This window comes from Ursus americanus, chromosome 37, assembly GCF_024610735.1.
Source record: "Ursus americanus isolate L20-20 chromosome 37, mUrsAme1.1.p, whole genome shotgun sequence".
Taxonomy (NCBI): domain Eukaryota; kingdom Metazoa; phylum Chordata; class Mammalia; order Carnivora; family Ursidae; genus Ursus; species Ursus americanus.
In genome coordinates, this window is record NC_142163.1 from 2,673,127 (window position 1) to 2,694,278 (window position 21,152).

The following is a 21,152-nucleotide window of genomic DNA, read 5'->3' on the forward strand; positions in this document are numbered from 1 at the left end:
GATGGCATCACCTGCCACCCTCTTAACAGGGTTCACCCAGACATCCTCTTCAGGGTCCCCTTTGCTCTATGCTCGTGGCTCCTCTAAGGGTCAGTTCGTCTGTCCTCCAGGGCAAACACACTGCGTGTCTGCTTGCGTGGTTGTTGGGTGAGTGTGCTGCTGTGGGTACCCCGCTTGGGACCTTTTCCAGGGTCACCTGACTGGGTGCCAGTCACAGAGGGGGACAGGGCTTTTATGTCCAGGGAAAAGAGCTGCTCAGAGAGGCGTCTGCATCTTCCATCCTGAAGTCCTTCTCCCCTAGAGACCGTGTGGCCAGTGAGGGGCCAGAGAAAGAGCACCTGAACCCAAAGACTTAGAGGAAGACGGAGAGGAGAGCAAGAAGAAAGCACAGGCACGCAGATGGAACCAGCACTCTTTGTCACTCTTCTCCTGAGTAGCAAAGGACATGGGCTGGGACAAACTGTGGCCACACTTTTCCCCCCACCCCGGGCTGGCAGAGAGCATCGGGGCACCTGTGTCCTGGAATTGCCCTAGATTCTCCGGGGCATGGGCTGACGCTTTCCACACACACTGGTCCAGGGCTCCCGGGTGTGTATACAGCGTCCTGAGTCCTAGAGGAGTGTATTCCGGAAGGCGAGGGACAGCCTGGCATTGCTGGGTTCAAATACCAGGCGGAGGGCGCCCCGGGAGGAAGCGGCGGGAGGGGTGAAGGTGGAGGTGTGTCCTGGGAGCGCGGTAGGCGGGGCGCCCCGGCTGGCTCCCTGATTGGTGCCTGCAGGGCGAGGGGCGAGGCCCTGGCTGACCACGCCCACCGGCCGTTAACTGACTGGAAGAGGGGTTCTCCCTTGTCCTGGGCTAGCTCAGGACTCAGTCCCACCAAGGCCGCAGACGTGATAGAGCGTCATCCTTGGGCGTCACAGCATGCCCTCTATCCCTTGTGCGCGTGTGTTCACCAGCCCGCAGCCTCTGGGAGGACGCTGCCTCCCGCAGACCGCTAGGGGCGCCAGAGCTCCACCTGCCCGACCGTTTGCGGGAGTTGCGTGCTCTCACCTCCAGTTCCTTCCCTCCGCTGCGGGCTCTGCTCGCGCAGGACCAGGACCACATGGAGAGCGCGGCAGGCTCCGGGGAAGGCGGCGCTGCCCTGCCGTCCGGGAGCACCTTGGTCCTGGAAGGGGGCCGTGAGGCATCGGGGCCCCTCGCCCAGGCAGGTGCCTGGGGAGAGGCGGGGCCGCTGCAGGCCCTAGGTGCCGGGGGGATGGGCACAGAGGCTGTGGTGGGTGCGGAGGCCCAGCAGGGCAGAGAGCAGGCCGGCCCGGGGGACGAGTTGCTGCTGGTGGTGGAGGATATCATGGCGGCGGTGGAGGTCGTGGCGGTGGAAGACCAGGAGGCGGTGCAAGCACAGCAGGACGAGCAACTGCCGCAGCTGCAGCAGGGGGAGTCAGGGCTGGGTCCCGAGATAGCCGGCGCCCCACTTGCCGCGCTGGAGATGGTTCAGTTTGCGCTCAGCTCTGTGGATGCCCAAGCTACCAGGGCCTACTTGCGGCTCAAGCGCAGGATGAATCAGAAGCGGAGTTCTCACCTGGCTCGAAGAAGGGCCATCATCCAGCGCATCCCCGGCTTCTGGGCCCAGGCCGTATCCTTCCTCCCTCTGGGCTTGGGTTTGTCTGCGGTGGACGACCACTGGCAGGAGGGGAGGAGCAGAGGCTCCGCCAGGGGTAGGAGCGCTGGGGAGAAGGATCCCTGGCCCCTCCCCAACCCCCGTGGGAGTGGGTCCCCCGCCCCTATAAGGCACAGTACAGGACTGTGGGCCTTGAAGGTGGGGGGAAGGCAGGGGCTGAGGCTTGTATAGACCACGTCTGAGCAGAAGCTGCGGGCAAATGCTCTGGGACTGCAGGGAGCGCTCCCAACACTCTCCAGGTGTCATGGAGCACGTGTCCACACCCTGCATGCCTAGTGTAGTTCCACCCTTGGCTCGGAGCAGGTCCTGGAAGGAAACGTCCTGCCGGCTGCGTGGGGCATGCCCATTGAGAGGCAGGCCGCCCCCTTCCCTGTCCTTCAGAGCCTGTGTCCTTTTCCAAAGAGTTCAGTGCCCACCCACAGCTGCGTCCTCATGCGGCTTCCAGAGTCACTCAGCAGGCCGCCACGCTTCCCCGGACACGGCAACCCAGACACGCTGCATGCTGTGCTGCCAACTGTATCAGGCCCTACACAGCCAGGCCGCGGACCCAGGGCCATGCGCCCACACCCACGTTTCCTTACCTCCCTGTCTCTCCCATCTGTGTGTCCCCCACCCTCTCCCTCTCTGCGCTCTGCCTTCCCTCTGTGTCCCTTCCTCCCTGTATGGCTGTCTCTGTCTCTCTTGTGCTTTCCCTCCTGCTGCCTCTAACCCCTTTCCCTCCCTCTCTCGCTGATCCCTACGGGCCCTCCCTTTGCCCTGTGGGTGTGCAGCCAGGCTCCAAGGGAGCTGAGCGGCCCCTTTGTGGGCGCAGAAGGCCCCTCAAGGGCACAGGCCTGCAGGCTAACATTTAAGCAAACACAGCCGTGAGAGCGCGACCGAGCACATCTGGACACCCAAAGCAGTCACTGCCTGCCGGCCACAGACACAGGCCAGGGTTGAGGGTGGAAGGGAGCGCAGGCAGTCCTTTGGCCTTGTGCTGCCGGGCGCAGACCCTCTCGGAGGCACTGGAAGCCAAGGCACCTGCTGGTATTGAGCAGCTGTGATGAAAGAGCAGGAGCTGAGTGGGTTGGGAGGGCAGCAGGGCCTGGTGGTTCTACACGTGCCCTGTTTCGGGCCCTTCCTCTCACCGGGAAGGGCTGGGCTGCTCCTGGCTCTCCTTCCGTAGCGCTGAAGGCGAGGCTCCTTGACCCAAGGCAGATCCTGAATCACCCCCAGATATCAGCCGTGATGGGTGACCAGGACAAAGATGTGCTCAGCTACATGACCGACTTGGAGGTCAGCCCTGGGAGTGGGAGGCGGGGGTAGGACCACTGGGAGTGGAATTTGGGCAGGAGAGGGCCCGGCAGTATTGTTCAGCGGGACATGCAGGGAGCATCTCGGGACCCGTGGAGGACAAGTCCCATTCCCCTCGTCTTTCTTTGGCGGGGTAGGTGGAGGAACCGGGCCGTCCCAAGGACCACAGCAGGTTGATGTTTTTCTTTGGGAACAACCCCTACTTCCAGAACAAAGTGATCCTTAAGGAGTATCACCTTAGCATTGCCGGTAGGAGTGGGCTAGAGCTTCGAGGGTGCCGGGGGCGGGCCGGCGGGGGCAGGTGGGCACTCGGGAGGGGCAGGGGGTGTGCAGGGACACAAGGTGGGGGCGGGAGCCGGCACAGGATGGAGAGAGGCTGAGAGGAGAGCGGGAGAGAGGGCGACAGGGTGTGGGTCCTAGACAGTGCAGAGCCTCCCCTGAATTTTCCCTTCCTGCAGGGTACAGGGCGACTCGGTCCACTCCGGTGCAGTGGTTCTGGGATGATGAACGTGGAGCTCCCAGCCGAAGACTCGACACCACCAGCCTTACCTTCTTCAAGTGGTTGTGCGACCCCAGCTGCCCAGGGTCTAACAAGATCGCCGAGGTGGGGCCGCTGAGGCCTGCTTTAGCCTTGGTGATGGCAATGGGGGCAGCCTGGGAATGGGGCCCGGGCCCCGTGCTCACCTGGGCGGTTTCCCCTACCAGATCATCATCGAGGACCTGTGGCCCAATCCCCTGCGGTACTACCTGCGGCAGGGAGGCAGCCGAAGGCAATGAGCAGAGAGGAGGACCTGTCGGTGAGTGGCCGGGTCACTGCTTCCTGAAATATGTGTGGGAAGTGCCAGGGCACTGTCGGGTTTGGGGACCAGTTTGGAAACTGAGGCTCAGAGGACCCTGGGAGCAGGGACCCTGGCGAGGGAACTCAGGGCACACACCCAGGGCAGGGTGTCCACTGGGGCAAGTTCATCCGGTGAGCCAGGTGTGAGCCAGAAAGTCTCAGGTCGTTCGGGGGAAGCAAGGCTCCTCCACCTCATTTCTCTGAACACTCACCCATGGCCGTCCGCCGGGTCCTCAGTTCTCCACCTAGCTTTTCAGGTGGGGACAGTCTGACAAATTTTAGGAGTGGGGCTGCCTTGTCCCGAGACGCTCCGACGTCCCTCCGTGTTACTGACCACCCCGTGGCCTCCCACAGCCACACGGCCATTCTTGGCAATGGTACTAGGCCATCTGGAGGAGGGTGGTGAAGCCCTAGAGGAGGAGGAAGCGGGATCCCACAAGGACAGGGCCCTCGGTCACCGCCGCCTTAGCGATCCTCGGCATGAGGCAGTGTCACGAACACCTCCCTTGTGCGTCCATGTGTCGTGTGTTTGTGTGTGTGTGTCGCGGGCACGGCAGCTGTGCGGACGTGGACACCGCAGAGCATCAGAGTTGGACCGACGAGAAGCAGTGGAGGAGGCGTCCAGCGTTGTGAGAGACGGGTGGACGAGTCTACGTGGTGCTCTGCCCGCACAGGACAGACGTGGGGGAACAGATCTTCAGGGCCAGCTCTAGAGAGTGTCCAGCACCCAGATCGCCAGGGATGGCGGGCGAGTCATAAACAAGTTAAGAAGCCCTATGTGTCTGTGCGTGGATGTATATGGAGGACCCAGCACACGGCCAGTAGGAGATCAGCCCTGGCCTGTGGGATTCCGTGTGTGCGGGGGATGTAAGGCACGGGGGCAGGGCAGGGCAGGGCTTGTTTGTGGAGAGACCACCGCTCTTGCTCGGCAGGTCAGGGAGGAGGACGGGAAAGGGCACACCTCTCTACATGGGAGCCCTGTTCTTCAGGGCAGGGGAAGGGCCGTGCCGAGCGGGGCACTCGTGGCCCGGTGGCTCTGCTACCGCCCCGTTCACCCCGCTTGGAGAGCTTCTCCCTGTACCCTTGCTCCTGGAAGCGTGCCCCGCATTGCTGTGATGCCGTCCCGTGCATGCTTCCTCTAGTCAGGATCACCGCAAAACCACATGTCCCTGGAGGACTACGGAGGAGGCGTTTCCTCAGGGTCCCTCACGGTCCCTCCAGACCCACGTCCTGTCCCTCTGCACCACCCACCCACAGGCGACAGCTCCAAGAACGTGTGAGGGAAATCCGGTGTGAGTTGTGGGCACTGCGGCTGTGTGAGCGGGCTGTGTGTAACGGAGCATGTATGACCAGGTCTGCATGCAGGTGTGTGTGTGTTTGTGTTGTGTGTGTGTTCATGTGGGCGGGCACGTGCGGCCAGCCGACCATGCCTCTGAGCCGGACCACGTGTGCTTGTGTAGTGTGTGTGTTTGCATGTGCACTTGTGTGTGGGAGTGTGTGCTTGTGTGTGTGCAGGGACCACGTGAGCTAATCCGTATTGCGTGTGTGTGTCTGCATACGCCCGTATGTGTGTATGTGTGTGGCCAAGTGTGTGTGCCTGGGTGCCAGAGACTGTGTGTGCTTGCCTGTGTTGTGCATGAGTGTGTGTCTCTCCCGTGGGCACGTACGTGTGTGTTGTGGCACATTTACATGCAGGCGTACCGGACGGTGTCTGTTGGTGTGTGTTTCCTGAGTGTGTGTTTGCACAGGCACGGGTGTGTGTGTTGGCTCGGCCAGGTGCACAAGCCTCTGTTGGGGTACCAGTGTGTGTTGCGTGTGTGTGTTTCCACATGCACGTATTTGTGAGTTTCCATTTGGTTACCGAGATCCGCTCACCTGTATGGATAGTCCATGTGTGTATAGGGTCTGTGTGTCTTTGTAGGCGCACCTTGGCTGGTGATTTTCTGTGGGGCTACTCACCTATGGCTCTGTGCCAGAAACCATGAGTGCGCGTTGGCGTGTAAGTGTGCTTGATTCTGCATGGTTGTCAGCTGCTCGTCTGTGTGTTTGCGAGCCGACGGGGGAGTGTGTGGGCACGCGCGAGTGTGCGTGTATGCATACCCACCTGTGTGTGCCTCTGGTTGGGGACCGTGTGTGTAAGGTGTGTTTCTCATTTTACACAAGCACATGTGCATGTATAGGGGTGCTGGAGGGTGCATAGCCCTGTGCCTGCCCACGTCTGTGCCAGTGTGTGTTTTGTCTCTGTGTGTTTTTGCATGCATGGATACATGTGTGTGTGTGTGTTTGCCTGTGTGTCTCTGTCAGCCTGATGGTGCAGGGATAATTGTGAATGCTTCTGTGCAGAAGACCATGTATGTTCGTTGTGTGTGTTCTCCTGCGTGCGTGCGTGTGTGTGTGTGTGTGTGTGTGTGTGTGTATGTTTGCGTGGCTCGAGGGTCAGCTGTGCATGGTTGTGAGGCCGAGAGCTTTGGTGAGAGCTTCCACGTGCTCTAAAACAAACATGCTTTCACGCGTGTTTGCAGGGCCACGGAGCATGCCTGTGTGTGGAGATCTTGTGGGGGGGTATCAGCACGTGCTTGCGGCACTGGGTTTGTGTGTGTGTGTGTGTGTGTGTGTTTGTGTGTGTGTGGGTGTGTGGGTGGGTGTGTGGGTGCGTGTTTGAGTGGCCAAGTGTCATTCATTGATTGTGGAGCGTGTGTGTTTTTGTTTGTGTGTGTCCTCTGGTGTGTGTGTGTGTGTGTGTGTGTGTGTGTGTGTGCGCCATTGTCTATGCCTGTAAGTAAAGACCATGGCTGTTGGTGTGTTTGTTGTGTATGTGTGTGTTGTCGGGACGACGTTTGTGAGTTTGATAGGGCGGGTCCAAGTGTGGATGTCTCTGCTAGAGCCCTTGTGTGAGTGCTGTGTGTGTGTGTGTGTATGTCTGTTTGCGCAGCCAACAGTGCATGCCTGCGTGCAGGTCCACGTGTGTGCGTGTGGTGTGATTTGCGTGTGTGCATGTGCGTATGCGAGTGTGTGTGTGTGTGTGTCTATGCGACAATCTGCATGCCAGTGTGCCAGATAACGTGTCTGTGCGTGTTGTGTGTCCCGTGTGTTTGCATGGACATGTGTGTATGTGTGTGTGTGCTGTGTGTGTGTGTGCAGCCACCTCATGCCTGTGGGCCGGAGACCGTGTATAGGTGTGTGAGTTGCCGGTCTGCGTGGGTCCACATGGGCACCTCTGTGTGTGTGCGTGCAGCCATCTCCATGCCAGAGAGATGGAATCCGTGTCCATGTGGGTCTTGTGCATGCTTGCATGAGCACACGTGAGTGCTCGTGTCTCCCAGTTTGCAGCAAATGCATGAGAGGGGTGTGTGTGTGGCCACCTTGCATGCCTGTGTGTCAAGAGTGTGTGTCTGTGTGTGTTGCATGTTCAAGTGTCTGCATGAGCACACACGTGTCTCAGTGTGCTTGTAGGCCCTGTTCGATGAAGGAGAGGGAATGCGGGGTTTCTAGCTCTGCTGACTAAGGAGAAAGGGGCCACTGGCAGAGTACAGCCACGTCCCTCCTGACACACAGCCGTCGTGGGCATTCCTTGGGTATTCAGGGGTGTGTCTGCCCCTGGATGCAACACGCAGAGGGGCCAAGGGAAGCAGGGAGGGGTGGGAGCTGGCGGGCGTGTGTCAGGCGACCTCCCATCTGTGCTGCTGGCACGGCTGGTCCCAGCTGTGGGAAACACTTTGAGGTTTCCGCATGTGCTACAGAGGGGCTAAGAACTTGTGCCCCGATTTGCGCTGTCGGCCAAGGGTCCCAAAGAGTAAGTAAGTCCCCACGGCAGTACGTTACTGCAGAGGAAAGGGTCCTGAGGGGAGTATTCCTCCTGGCCGAAGGGCCGTCCTGGTGTCCGATGAGCTCCAGGTTGGGGCGGTCATCTCTGCCTCCTGTGGACCAGGTGGAGAAGAGGGAAGGGAGAGGAGGTGGACCCTCAAGGCCTGTGTTCCCTGCCTCACCGAGGGCCACCTAGCTTGCTGCTCCTGAGCCCACAGGGGCTTCCCAAATCAACACCTCTCACCACCCCTGAGCTCACCCCCACCACCAGCATGCCCCCAAGGACGCACTCCCCCAGGTGACTTTCCCCACTACCTCTGCCACAACTGGACCTTGCAGCGTGGTCCCAGCTCTGTCTTCCTGTTGCCCATCAATGGTCCCTGTGTGAGACTCCCAGCAGCCCCTGGGCTGTCATGCTGACAGCTCAGCCTGTTTGGACTCTTGGCCTCACGTCCTTGGGGAACTCTGTTCCTTCCTGCCTGTCGGAGCAGCTAGCGGTAGGTAGGGGAGGGTTTTGGCCTTCGGGCTCAGGAAACCCTGCTGAGCCCATGGTCCCTGCCCGGAACAGCACTAGGTGGCACCACTGTGCGGCAGTGTTGGGGATCTGAAGCCCGATGCACCCCTCAGGAACAGCTTAGGGTGTTGGAGAGCCGCAATGCCGTGGGCACACGGAGCTTCCCTTGAGCCACTGGAAAGGCTGTTCCCTCAGACATGTCTTCCCAGCTCCTTGACTCTTAAGCTGCAGGGCAGCCTGGCAGCTCCCACAGTCCGGTCCCTAGGAATTCTTATGTCCGCAGGGTGGAGATGAAGTCCCATGGACCCTTCTGGTCTCAGGGGATCGGCCAGCATGCCTCAGGCCCCAGAAGTCCCCAGAAAGGGCCAGCCCACCATGCCTGTTTTCCCTGGAAACTTCTGGGCTTCCTCTGGGCTTTCGGGAAGGACCTCCCTGCTCTAAAGGGGAGAGGAAAGGCTGGATGGTAGCTACGTGCCCTGTGCCACCAGAGCAAGGCGCCGTGCTGCCTCAGCCACGTGGAAGTCCTGCCTGCCGTGGAATGAGGTGGGGCGATTGGACGCATGCATCAGCTGCCAGGGAGTAAGTCTTACGTTGCCACGCCATCCCCAGGGCATGGCTCGTGCGGCACTTTGCCGGCTCCGAGGACTAAGTGGGTGTGGAGGAAGGCCCGACCTTTCAGTCATGCCTGGAGAGACTGGCTTGCATTGGCACCAAACCAACTGCCCCAAGCCTACTGTGCTGGCTTACAAGCACACTCTGGGTGTCCTCTCATCACGACTGCGAGCCCGCCGCGGGGCCGTGGTGGCCCGGCCTGATATTCCGCTCACGGTCTGACCCGGGTGGCCTGGACGGGCCAAGGCTAGGAAGGGTACGTTCTCTTCTGCAGGCCAGGTGAGCCGGGAACCCATTCCCATGGCATTCGCGGTGTTGGCAGAATGCAACGCAAGACGTTCTGTGTCTAGCAGGAAAGGCACGTGCATTCCTGCTACGTGTGTCCTGGGTGCCGTCCTCAGCTCCTTGCCGCCTGGCCTCCCTAACAGCAGACAGAGAGGTGGCTCCAGGCCAGCAGATGGCATCACCTGCCACCCTCTTAACAGGGTTCACCCAGACATCCTCTTCAGGGTCCCCTTTGCTCTATGCTCGTGGCTCCTCTAAGGGTCAGTTCGTCTGTCCTCCAGGGCAAACACACTGCGTGTCTGCTTGCGTGGTTGTTGGGTGAGTGTGCTGCTGTGGGTACCCCGCTTGGGACCTTTTCCAGGGTCACCTGACTGGGTGCCAGTCACAGAGGGGGACAGGGCTTTTATGTCCAGGGAAAAGAGCTGCTCAGAGAGGCGTCTGCATCTTCCATCCTGAAGTCCTTCTCCCCTAGAGACCGTGTGGCCAGTGAGGGGCCAGAGAAAGAGCACCTGAACCCAAAGACTTAGAGGAAGACGGAGAGGAGAGCAAGAAGAAAGCACAGGCACGCAGATGGAACCAGCACTCTTTGTCACTCTTCTCCTGAGTAGCAAAGGACATGGGCTGGGACAAACTGTGGCCACACTTTTCCCCCCACCCCGGGCTGGCAGAGAGCATCGGGGCACCTGTGTCCTGGAATTGCCCTAGATTCTCCGGGGCATGGGCTGACGCTTTCCACACACACTGGTCCAGGGCTCCCGGGTGTGTATACAGCGTCCTGAGTCCTAGAGGAGTGTATTCCGGAAGGCGAGGGACAGCCTGGCATTGCTGGGTTCAAATACCAGGCGGAGGGCGCCCCGGGAGGAAGCGGCGGGAGGGGTGAAGGTGGAGGTGTGTCCTGGGAGCGCGGTAGGCGGGGCGCCCCGGCTGGCTCCCTGATTGGTGCCTGCAGGGCGAGGGGCGAGGCCCTGGCTGACCACGCCCACCGGCCGTTAACTGACTGGAAGAGGGGTTCTCCCTTGTCCTGGGCTAGCTCAGGACTCAGTCCCACCAAGGCCGCAGACGTGATAGAGCGTCATCCTTGGGCGTCACAGCATGCCCTCTATCCCTTGTGCGCGTGTGTTCACCAGCCCGCAGCCTCTGGGAGGACGCTGCCTCCCGCAGACCGCTAGGGGCGCCAGAGCTCCACCTGCCCGACCGTTTGCGGGAGTTGCGTGCTCTCACCTCCAGTTCCTTCCCTCCGCTGCGGGCTCTGCTCGCGCAGGACCAGGACCACATGGAGAGCGCGGCAGGCTCCGGGGAAGGCGGCGCTGCCCTGCCGTCCGGGAGCACCTTGGTCCTGGAAGGGGGCCGTGAGGCATCGGGGCCCCTCGCCCAGGCAGGTGCCTGGGGAGAGGCGGGGCCGCTGCAGGCCCTAGGTGCCGGGGGGATGGGCACAGAGGCTGTGGTGGGTGCGGAGGCCCAGCAGGGCAGAGAGCAGGCCGGCCCGGGGGACGAGTTGCTGCTGGTGGTGGAGGATATCATGGCGGCGGTGGAGGTCGTGGCGGTGGAAGACCAGGAGGCGGTGCAAGCACAGCAGGACGAGCAACTGCCGCAGCTGCAGCAGGGGGAGTCAGGGCTGGGTCCCGAGATAGCCGGCGCCCCACTTGCCGCGCTGGAGATGGTTCAGTTTGCGCTCAGCTCTGTGGATGCCCAAGCTACCAGGGCCTACTTGCGGCTCAAGCGCAGGATGAATCAGAAGCGGAGTTCTCACCTGGCTCGAAGAAGGGCCATCATCCAGCGCATCCCCGGCTTCTGGGCCCAGGCCGTATCCTTCCTCCCTCTGGGCTTGGGTTTGTCTGCGGTGGACGACCACTGGCAGGAGGGGAGGAGCAGAGGCTCCGCCAGGGGTAGGAGCGCTGGGGAGAAGGATCCCTGGCCCCTCCCCAACCCCCGTGGGAGTGGGTCCCCCGCCCCTATAAGGCACAGTACAGGACTGTGGGCCTTGAAGGTGGGGGGAAGGCAGGGGCTGAGGCTTGTATAGACCACGTCTGAGCAGAAGCTGCGGGCAAATGCTCTGGGACTGCAGGGAGCGCTCCCAACACTCTCCAGGTGTCATGGAGCACGTGTCCACACCCTGCATGCCTAGTGTAGTTCCACCCTTGGCTCGGAGCAGGTCCTGGAAGGAAACGTCCTGCCGGCTGCGTGGGGCATGCCCATTGAGAGGCAGGCCGCCCCCTTCCCTGTCCTTCAGAGCCTGTGTCCTTTTCCAAAGAGTTCAGTGCCCACCCACAGCTGCGTCCTCATGCGGCTTCCAGAGTCACTCAGCAGGCCGCCACGCTTCCCCGGACACGGCAACCCAGACACGCTGCATGCTGTGCTGCCAACTGTATCAGGCCCTACACAGCCAGGCCGCGGACCCAGGGCCATGCGCCCACACCCACGTTTCCTTACCTCCCTGTCTCTCCCATCTGTGTGTCCCCCACCCTCTCCCTCTCTGCGCTCTGCCTTCCCTCTGTGTCCCTTCCTCCCTGTATGGCTGTCTCTGTCTCTCTTGTGCTTTCCCTCCTGCTGCCTCTAACCCCTTTCCCTCCCTCTCTCGCTGATCCCTACGGGCCCTCCCTTTGCCCTGTGGGTGTGCAGCCAGGCTCCAAGGGAGCTGAGCGGCCCCTTTGTGGGCGCAGAAGGCCCCTCAAGGGCACAGGCCTGCAGGCTAACATTTAAGCAAACACAGCCGTGAGAGCGCGACCGAGCACATCTGGACACCCAAAACAGTCACTGCCTGCCGGCCACAGACACAGGCCAGGGTTGAGGGTGGAAGGGAGCGCAGGCAGTCCTTTGGCCTTGTGCTGCCGGGCGCAGACCCTCTCGGAGGCACTGGAAGCCAAGGCACCTGCTGGTATTGAGCAGCTGTGATGAAAGAGCAGGAGCTGAGTGGGTTGGGAGGGCAGCAGGGCCTGGTGGTTCTACACGTGCCCTGTTTCGGGCCCTTCCTCTCACCGGGAAGGGCTGGGCTGCTCCTGGCTCTCCTTCCGTAGCGCTGAAGGCGAGGCTCCTTGACCCAAGGCAGATCCTGAATCACCCCCAGATATCAGCCGTGATGGGTGACCAGGACAAAGATGTGCTCAGCTACATGACCGACTTGGAGGTCAGCCCTGGGAGTGGGAGGCAGGGGTAGGACCACTGGGAGTGGAATTTGGGCAGGAGAGGGCCCGGCAGTATTGTTCAGCGGGACATGCAGGGAGCATCTCGGGACCCGTGGAGGACAAGTCCCATTCCCCTCGTCTTTCTTTGGCGGGGTAGGTGGAGGAACCGGGCCGTCCCAAGGACCACAGCAGGTTGATGTTTTTCTTTGGGAACAACCCCTACTTCCAGAACAAAGTGATCCTTAAGGAGTATCACCTTAGCATTGCCGGTAGGAGTGGGCTAGAGCTTCGAGGGTGCCGGGGGCGGGCCGGCGGGGGCAGGTGGGCACTCGGGAGGGGCAGGGGGTGTGCAGGGACACAAGGTGGGGGCGGGAGCCGGCACAGGATGGAGAGAGGCTGAGAGGAGAGCGGGAGAGAGGGCGACAGGGTGTGGGTCCTAGACAGTGCAGAGCCTCCCCTGAATTTTCCCTTCCTGCAGGGTACAGGGCGACTCGGTCCACTCCGGTGCAGTGGTTCTGGGATGATGAACGTGGAGCTCCCAGCCGAAGACTCGACACCACCAGCCTTACCTTCTTCAAGTGGTTGTGCGACCCCAGCTGCCCAGGGTCTAACAAGATCGCCGAGGTGGGGCCGCTGAGGCCTGCTTTAGCCTTGGTGATGGCAATGGGGGCAGCCTGGGAATGGGGCCTGGGCCCCGTGCTCACCTGGGCGGTTTCCCCTACCAGATCATCATCGAGGACCTGTGGCCCAATCCCCTGCGGTACTACCTGCGGCAGGGAGGCAGCCGAAGGCAATGAGCAGAGAGGAGGACCTGTCGGTGAGTGGCCGGGTCACTGCTTCCTGAAATATGTGTGGGAAGTGCCAGGGCACTGTCGGGTTTGGGGACCAGTTTGGAAACTGAGGCTCAGAGGACCCTGGGAGCAGGGACCCTGGCGAGGGAACTCAGGGCACACACCCAGGGCAGGGTGTCCACTGGGGCAAGTTCATCCGGTGAGCCAGGTGTGAGCCAGAAAGTCTCAGGTCGTTCGGGGGAAGCAAGGCTCCTCCACCTCATTTCTCTGAACACTCACCCATGGCCGTCCGCCGGGTCCTCAGTTCTCCACCTAGCTTTTCAGGTGGGGACAGTCTGCCAAATTTTGGGAGTGGGGCTGCCTTGTCCCGAGACGCTCCGACGTCCCTCCGTGTTACTGACCACCCCGTGGCCTCCCACAGCCACACGGCCATTCTTGGCAATGGTACTAGGCCATCTGGAGGAGGGTGGTGAAGCCCTAGAGGAGGAGGAAGCGGGATCCCACAAGGACAGGGCCCTCGGTCACCGCCGCCTTAGCGATCCTCGGCATGAGGCAGTGTCACGAACACCTCCCTTGTGCGTCCGTGTGTCGTGTGTTTGTGTGTGTGTGTCGCGGGCACGGCAGCTGTGCGGACGTGGACACCGCAGAGCATCAGAGTTGGACCGACGAGAAGCAGTGGAGGAGGCGTCCAGCGTTGTGAGAGACGGGTGGACGAGTCTACGTGGTGCTCTGCCCGCACAGGACAGACGTGGGGGAACAGATCTTCAGGGCCAGCTCTAGAGAGTGTCCAGCACCCAGATCGCCAGGGATGGCGGGCGAGTCATAAACAAGTTAAGAAGCCCTATGTGTCTGTGCGTGGATGTGTATGGGGGACCCAGCACACGGCCAGTAGGAGATCAGCCCTGGCCTGTGGGATTCCGTGTGTGCGGGGGATGTAAGGCACGGGGGCAGGGCAGGGCAGGGCTTGTTTGTGGAGAGACCACCGCTCTTGCTCGGCAGGTCAGGGAGGAGGACGGGAAAGGGCACACCTCTCTACATGGGAGCCCTGTTCTTCAGGGCAGGGGAAGGGCCGTGCCGAGCGGGGCACTCGTGGCCCGGTGGCTCTGCTACCGCCCCGTTCACCCCGCTTGGAGAGCTTCTCCCTGTACCCTTGCTCCTGGAAGCGTGCCCCGCATTGCTGTGATGCCGTCCCGTGCATGCTTCCTCTAGTCAGGATCACCGCAAAACCACATGTCCCTGGAGGACTACGGAGGAGGCGTTTCCTCAGGGTCCCTCACGGTCCCTCCAGACCCACGTCCTGTCCCTCTGCACCACCCACCCACAGGCGACAGCTCCAAGAACGTGTGAGGGAAATCCGGTGTGAGTTGTGGGCACTGCGGCTGTGTGAGCGGGCTGTGTGTAACGGAGCATGTATGACCAGGTCTGCATGCAGGTGTGTGTGTGTTTGTGTTGTGTGTGTGTTCATGTGGGCGGGCACGTGCGGCCAGCCGACCATGCCTCTGAGCCGGACCACGTGTGCTTGTGTAGTGTGTGTGTTTGCATGTGCACTTGTGTGTGGGAGTGTGTGCTTGTGTGTGTGCAGGGACCACGTGAGCTAATCCGTATTGCGTGTGTGTGTCTGCATACGCCCGTATGTGTGTATGTGTGTGGCCAAGTGTGTGTGCCTGGGTGCCAGAGACTGTGTGTGCTTGCCTGTGTTGTGCATGAGTGTGTGTCTCTCCCGTGGGCACGTACGTGTGTGTTGTGGCACATTTACATGCAGGCGTACCGGACGGTGTCTGTTGGTGTGTGTTTCCTGAGTGTGTGTTTGCACAGGCACGGGTGTGTGTGTTGGCTCGGCCAGGTGCACAAGCCTCTGTTGGGGTACCAGTGTGTGTTGCGTGTGTGTGTTTCCACATGCACGTATTTGTGAGTTTCCATTTGGTTACCGAGATCCGCTCACCTGTATGGATAGTCCATGTGTGTATAGGGTCTGTGTGTCTTTGTAGGCGCACCTTGGCTGGTGATTTTCTGTGGGGCTACTCACCTATGGCTCTGTGCCAGAAACCATGAGTGCGCGTTGGCGTGTAAGTGTGCTTGATTCTGCATGGTTGTCAGCTGCTCGTCTGTGTGTTTGCGAGCCGACGGGGGAGTGTGTGGGCACGCGCGAGTGTGCGTGTATGCATACCCACCTGTGTGTGCCTCTGGTTGGGGACCGTGTGTGTAAGGTGTGTTTCTCATTTTACACAAGCACATGTGCATGTATAGGGGTGCTGGAGGGTGCATACCCCTGTGCCTGCCCACGTCTGTGCCAGTGTGTGTTTTGTCTCTGTGTGTTTTTGCATACATGGATACATGTGTGTGTGTGTGTGTTTGCCTGTGTGTCTCTGTCAGCCTGATGGTGCAGGGATAATTGTGAATGCTTCTGTGCAGAAGACCATGTATGTTCGTTGTGTGTGTTCTCCTGCGTGCGTGCGTGTGTGTGTGTGTGTGTGTGTATGTTTGCGTGGCTCGAGGGTCAGCTGTGCATGGTTGTGAGGCCGAGAGCTTTGGTGAGAGCTTCCACGTGCTCTAAAACAAACATGCTTTCATGCGTGTTTGCAGGGCCACGGAGCATGCCTGTGTGCGGAGACCTTGTGGGGGTGGTATCAGCACATGCTTGCGGCACTGGGTTTGTGTGTGTGTGTGTCTGTGTGGGTGGGTGTGTGGGTGCGTGTTTGAGTGGCCAAGTGTCATTCATTGATTGTGGAGCGTGTGTGTTTTTGTTTGTGTGTGTCCTCTGGTGTGTGTGTGTGTGTGTGTGTGTGTGTGTGCCATTGTCTATGCCTGTAAGTAAAGACCATGGGTGTTGGTGTGTTTGTTGTGTATGTGTGTGTTGTCGGGACGACGTTTGTGAGTTTGATAGGGCGGGTCCAAGTGTGGATGTCTCTGCTAGAGCCCTTGTGTGAGTGCTGTGTGTGTGTGTGTGTATGTCTGTTTGCGCAGCCAACAGTGCATGCCTGCGTGCAGGTCCACGTGTGTGCGTGTGGTGTGATTTGCGTGTGTGCATGTGCGTATGCGAGTGTGTGTGTGTGTCTATGCGACAATCTGCATGCCAGTGTGCCAGATAACGTGTCTGTGCTTGTTGTGTGTCCCGTGTGTTTGCATGGACATGTGTGTATGTGTGTGTGTGCTGTGTGTGTGTGTGCAGCCACCTCATGCCTGTGGGCCGGAGACCGTGTATAGGTGTGTGAGTTGCCGGTCTGCGTGGGTCCACATGGGCACCTCTGTGTGTGTGCGTGCAGCCATCTCCATGCCAGAGAGACGGAATCCGTGTCCATGTGGGTCTTGTGCATGCTTGCATGAGCACACGTGAGTGCTCGTGTCTCCCAGTTTGCAGCAAATGCATGAGAGGGGTGTGTGTGTGGCCACCTTGCATGCCTGTGTGTCAAGAGTGTGTGTCTGTGTGTGTTGCATGTTCAAGTGTCTGCATGAGCACACACGTGTCTCAGTGTGGTTGTAGGCCCTGTTCGATGATGGAGAGGGACTGCGGGGTTTCTAGCTCTGCTGACTAAGGAGAAAGGGGCCACTGGCAGAGTGCAGCCACGTCCCTCCTGACACACAGCCGTCGTGGGCATTCCTTGGGTATTCAGGGGTGTGTCTGCCCCTGGATGCAACACGCAGAGGGGCCAAGGGAAGCAGGGAGGGGTGGGAGCTGGCGGGCGTGTGTCAGGCGACCTCCCATCTGTGCTGCTGGCACGGCTGGTCCCAGCTGTGGGAAACACTTTGAGGTTTCCGCATGTGCTACAGAGGGGCTAAGAACTTGTGCCCCGATTTGCGCTGTCGGCCAAGGGTCCCAAAGAGTAAGTAAGTCCCCACGGCAGTACGTTACTGCAGAGGAAAGGGTCCTGAGGGGAGTATTCCTCCTGGCCGAAGGGCCGTCCTGGTGTCCGATGAGCTCCAGGTTGGGGCGGTCATCTCTGCCTCCTGTGGACCAGGTGGAGAAGAGGGAAGGGAGAGGAGGTGGACCCTCAAGGCCCGTGTTCCCTGCCTCACCGAGGGCCACCTAGCTTGCTGCTCCTGAGCCCACAGGGGCTTCCCAAATCAACACCTCTCACCACCCCTGAGCTCACCCCCACCACCAGCATGCCCCCAAGGACGCACTCCCCCAGGTGACTTTCCCCACTACCTCTGCCACAACTGGACCTTGCAGCGTGGTCCCAGCTCTGTCTTCCTGTTGCCCATCAATGGTCCCTGTGTGAGACTCCCAGCAGCCCCTGGGCTGTCATGCTGACAGCTCAGCCTGTTTGGACTCTTGGCCTCACGTCCTTGGGGAACTCTGTTCCTTCCTGCCTGTCGGAGCAGCTAGCGGTAGGTAGGGGAGGGTTTTGGCCTTCGGGCTCAGGAAACCCTGCTGAGCCCATGGTCCCTGCCCGGAACAGCACTAGGTGGCACCACTGTGCGGCAGTGTTGGGGATCTGAAGCCCGATGCACCCCTCAGGAACAGCTTAGGGTGTTGGAGAGCCGCAATGCCGTGGGCACACGGAGCTTCCCTTGAGCCACTGGAAAGGCTGTTCCCTCAGACATGTCTTCCCAGCTCCTTGACTCTTAAGCTGCAGGGCAGCCTGGCAGCTCCCACAGTCCGGTCCCTAGGAATTCTTATGTCCGCAGGGTGGAGATGAAGTCCCATGGACCCTTCTGGTCTCAGGGGATCGGCCAGCATGCCTCAGGCCCCAGAAGTCCCCAGAAAGGGCCAGCCCACCATGCCTGTTTTCCCTGGAAACTTCTGGGCTTCCTCTGGGCTTTCGGGAAGGACCTCCCTGCTCTAAAGGGGAGAGGAAAGGCTGGATGGTAGCTACGTGCCCTGTGCCACCAGAGCAAGGCGCCGTGCTGCCTCGGCCACGTGGAAGTCCTGCCTGCCGTGGAATGAGGTGGGGCGATTGGACGCATGCATCAGCTGCCAGGGAGTAAGTCTTACGTTGCCACGCCATCCCCAGGGCATGGCTCGTGCGGCACTTTGCCGGCTCCGAGGACTAAGTGGGTGTGGAGGAAGGCCCGACCTTTCAGTCATGCCTGGAGAGACTGGCTTGCATTGGCACCAAACCAACTGCCCCAAGCCTACTGTGCTGGCTTACAAGCACACTTTGTGTGTCCTCTCACCACGACTGCGAGCCCGCCGCGGGGCCGTGGTGGCCCGGCCTGATATTCCGCTCACGGTCTGACCCGGGTGGCCTGGACGGGCCAAGGCTAGGAAGGGTACGTTCTCTTCTGCAGGCCAGGTGAGCCGGGAACCCATTCCCATGGCATTCGCGGTGTTGGCAGAATGCAACGCAAGACGTTCTGTGTCTAGCAGGAAAGGCACGTGCATTCCTGCTACGTGTGTCCTGGGTGCCGTCCTCAGCTCCTTGCCGCCTGGCCTCCCTAACAGCAGACAGAGAGGTGGCTCCAGGCCAGCAGACGGCATCACCTGCCACCCTCTTAACAGGGTTCACCCAGACATCCTCTTCAGGGTCCCCTTTGCTCTATGCTCGTGGCTCCTCTAAGGGTCAGTTCGTCTGTCCTCCAGGGCAAACACACTGCGTGTCTGCTTGCGTGGTTGTTGGGTGAGTGTGCTGCTGTGGGTACCCCGCTTGGGACCTTTTCCAGGGTCACCTGACTGGGTGCCAGTCACAGAGGGGGACAGGGCTTTTATGTCCAGGGAAAAGAGCTGCTCAGAGAGGCGTCTGCATCTTCCATCCTGAAGTCCTTCTCCCCTAGAGACCGTGTGGCCAGTGAGGGGCCAGAGAAAGAGCACCTGAACCCAAAGACTTAGAGGAAGACGGAGAGGAGAGCAAGAAGAAAGCACAGGCACGCAGATGGAACCAGCACTCTTTGTCACTCTTCTGAGTAGCAAAGGACATGGGCTGGAACAAACTGTGGCCACACTTTTCCCCCCACCCCGGGCTGGCAGAGAGCATCGGGGCACCTGTGTCCTGGAATTGCCCTAGATTCTCCGGGGCATGGGCTGACGCTTTCCACACACACTGGTCCAGGGCTCCCGGGTGTGTATACAGCGTCCTGAGTCCTAGAGGAGTGTATTCGGGAAGGCGAGGGACAGCCTGGCATTGCTGGGTTCAAATACCAGGCGGAGGGCGCCCCGGGAGGAAGCGGCGGGAGGGGTGAAGGTGGAGGTGTGTCCTGGGAGCGCGGTAGGCGGGGCGCCCCGGCTGGCTCCCTGATTGGTGCCTGCAGGGCGAGGGGCGAGGCCCTGGCTGACCACGCCCACCGGCCGTTAACTGACTGGAAGAGGGGTTCTCCCTTGTCCTGGGCTAGCTCAGGACTCAGTCCCACCAAGGCCGCAGACGTGATAGAGCGTCATCCTTGGGCGTCACAGCATGCCCTCTATCCCTTGTGCGCGTGTGTTCACCAGCCCGCAGCCTCTGGGAGGACGCTGCCTCCCGCAGACCGCTAGGGGCGCCAGAGCTCCACCTGCCCGACCGTTTGCGGGAGTCGCGTGCTCTCACCTCCAGTTCCTTCCCTCCGCTGCGGGCTCTGCTCGCGCAGGACCAGGACCACATGGAGAGCGCGGCAGGCTCCGGGGAAGGCGGCGCTGCCCTGCCGTCCGGGAGCACCTTGGTCCTGGAAGGGGGCCGTGAGGCATCTGGGCCCCTCGCCCAGGCAGGTGCCTGGGGAGAGGCGGGGCCGCTGCAGGCCCTAGGTGCCGGGGGGATGGGCACAGAGGCTGTGGTGGGTGCGGAGGCCCAGCAGGGCAGAGAGCAGGCCGGCCCGGGGGACGAGTTGCTGCTGGTGGTGGAGGATATCATGGCGGCGGTGGAGGTCGTGGCGGTGGAAGACCAGGAGGCGGTGCAAGCACAGCAGGACGACCAACTGCCGCAGCTGCAGCAGGGGGAGTCAGGGCTGGGTCCCGAGATAGCCGGCGCCCCACTTGCCGCGCTGGAGATGGTTCAGTTTGCGCTCAGCTCTGTGGATGCCCAAGCTACCAGGGCCTACTTGCGGCTCAAGCGCAGGATGAATCAGAAGCGGAGTTCTCACCTGGCTCGAAGAAGGGCCATCATCCAGCGCATCCCCGGCTTCTGGGCCCAGGCCGTATCCTTCCTCCCTCTGGGCTTGGGTTTGTCTGCGGTGGACGACCACTGGCAGGAGGGGAGGAGCAGAGGCTCCGCCAGGGGTAGGAGCGCTGGGGAGAAGGATCCCTGGCCCCTCCCCAACCCCCGTGGGAGTGGGTCCCCCGCCCCTATAAGGCACAGTACAGGACTGTGGGCCTTGAAGGTGGGGGGAAGGCAGGGGCTGAGGCTTGTATAGACCACGTCTGAGCAGAAGCTGCGGGCAAATGCTCTGGGACTGCAGGGAGCGCTCCCAACACTCTCCAGGTGTCATGGAGCACGTGTCCACACCCTGCATGCCTAGTGTAGTTCCACCCTTGGCTCGGAGCAGGTCCTGGAAGGAAACGTCCCGCCGGCTGCGTGGGGCATGCCCATTGAGAGGCAGGCCGCCCCCTTCCCTGTCCTTCAGAGCCTGTGTCCTTTTCCAAAGAGTTCAGTGCCCACCCACAGCTGCGTCCTCATGCGGCTTCCAGAGTCACTCAGCAGGCCGCCACGCTTCCCCGGACACGGCAACCCAGACACGCTGCATGCTGTGCTGCCAACTGTATCAGGCCCTACACAGCCAGGCCGCGGACCCAGGGCCATGCGCCCACACCCACGTTTCCTTACCTCCCTGTCTCTCCCATCTGTGTGTCCCCCACCCTCTCCCTCTCTGCGCTCTGCCTTCCCTCTGTGTCCCTTCCTCCCTGTATGGCTGTCTCTGTCTCTCTTGTGCTTTCCCTCCTGCTGCCTCTAACCCCTTTCCCTCCCTCTCTCGCTGATCCCTACGGGCCCTCCCTTTGCCCTGTGGGTGTGCAGCCAGGCTCCAAGGGAGCTGAGCGGCCCCTTTGTGGGCGCAGAAGGCCCCTCAAGGGCACAGGCCTGCAGGCTAACATTTAAGCAAACACAGCCGTGAGAGCGCGACCGAGCACATCTGGACACCCAAAGCAGTCACTGCCTGCCGGCCACAGACACAGGCCAGGGTTGAGGGTGGAAGGGAGCGCAGGCAGTCCTTTGGCCTTGTGCTGCCGGGCGCAGACCCTCTCGGAGGCACTGGAAGCCAAGGCACCTGCTGGTATTGAGCAGCTGTGATGAAAGAGCAGGAGCTGAGTGGGTTGGGAGGGCAGCAGGGCCTGGTGGTTCTACACGTGCCCTGTTTCGGGCCCTTCCTCTCA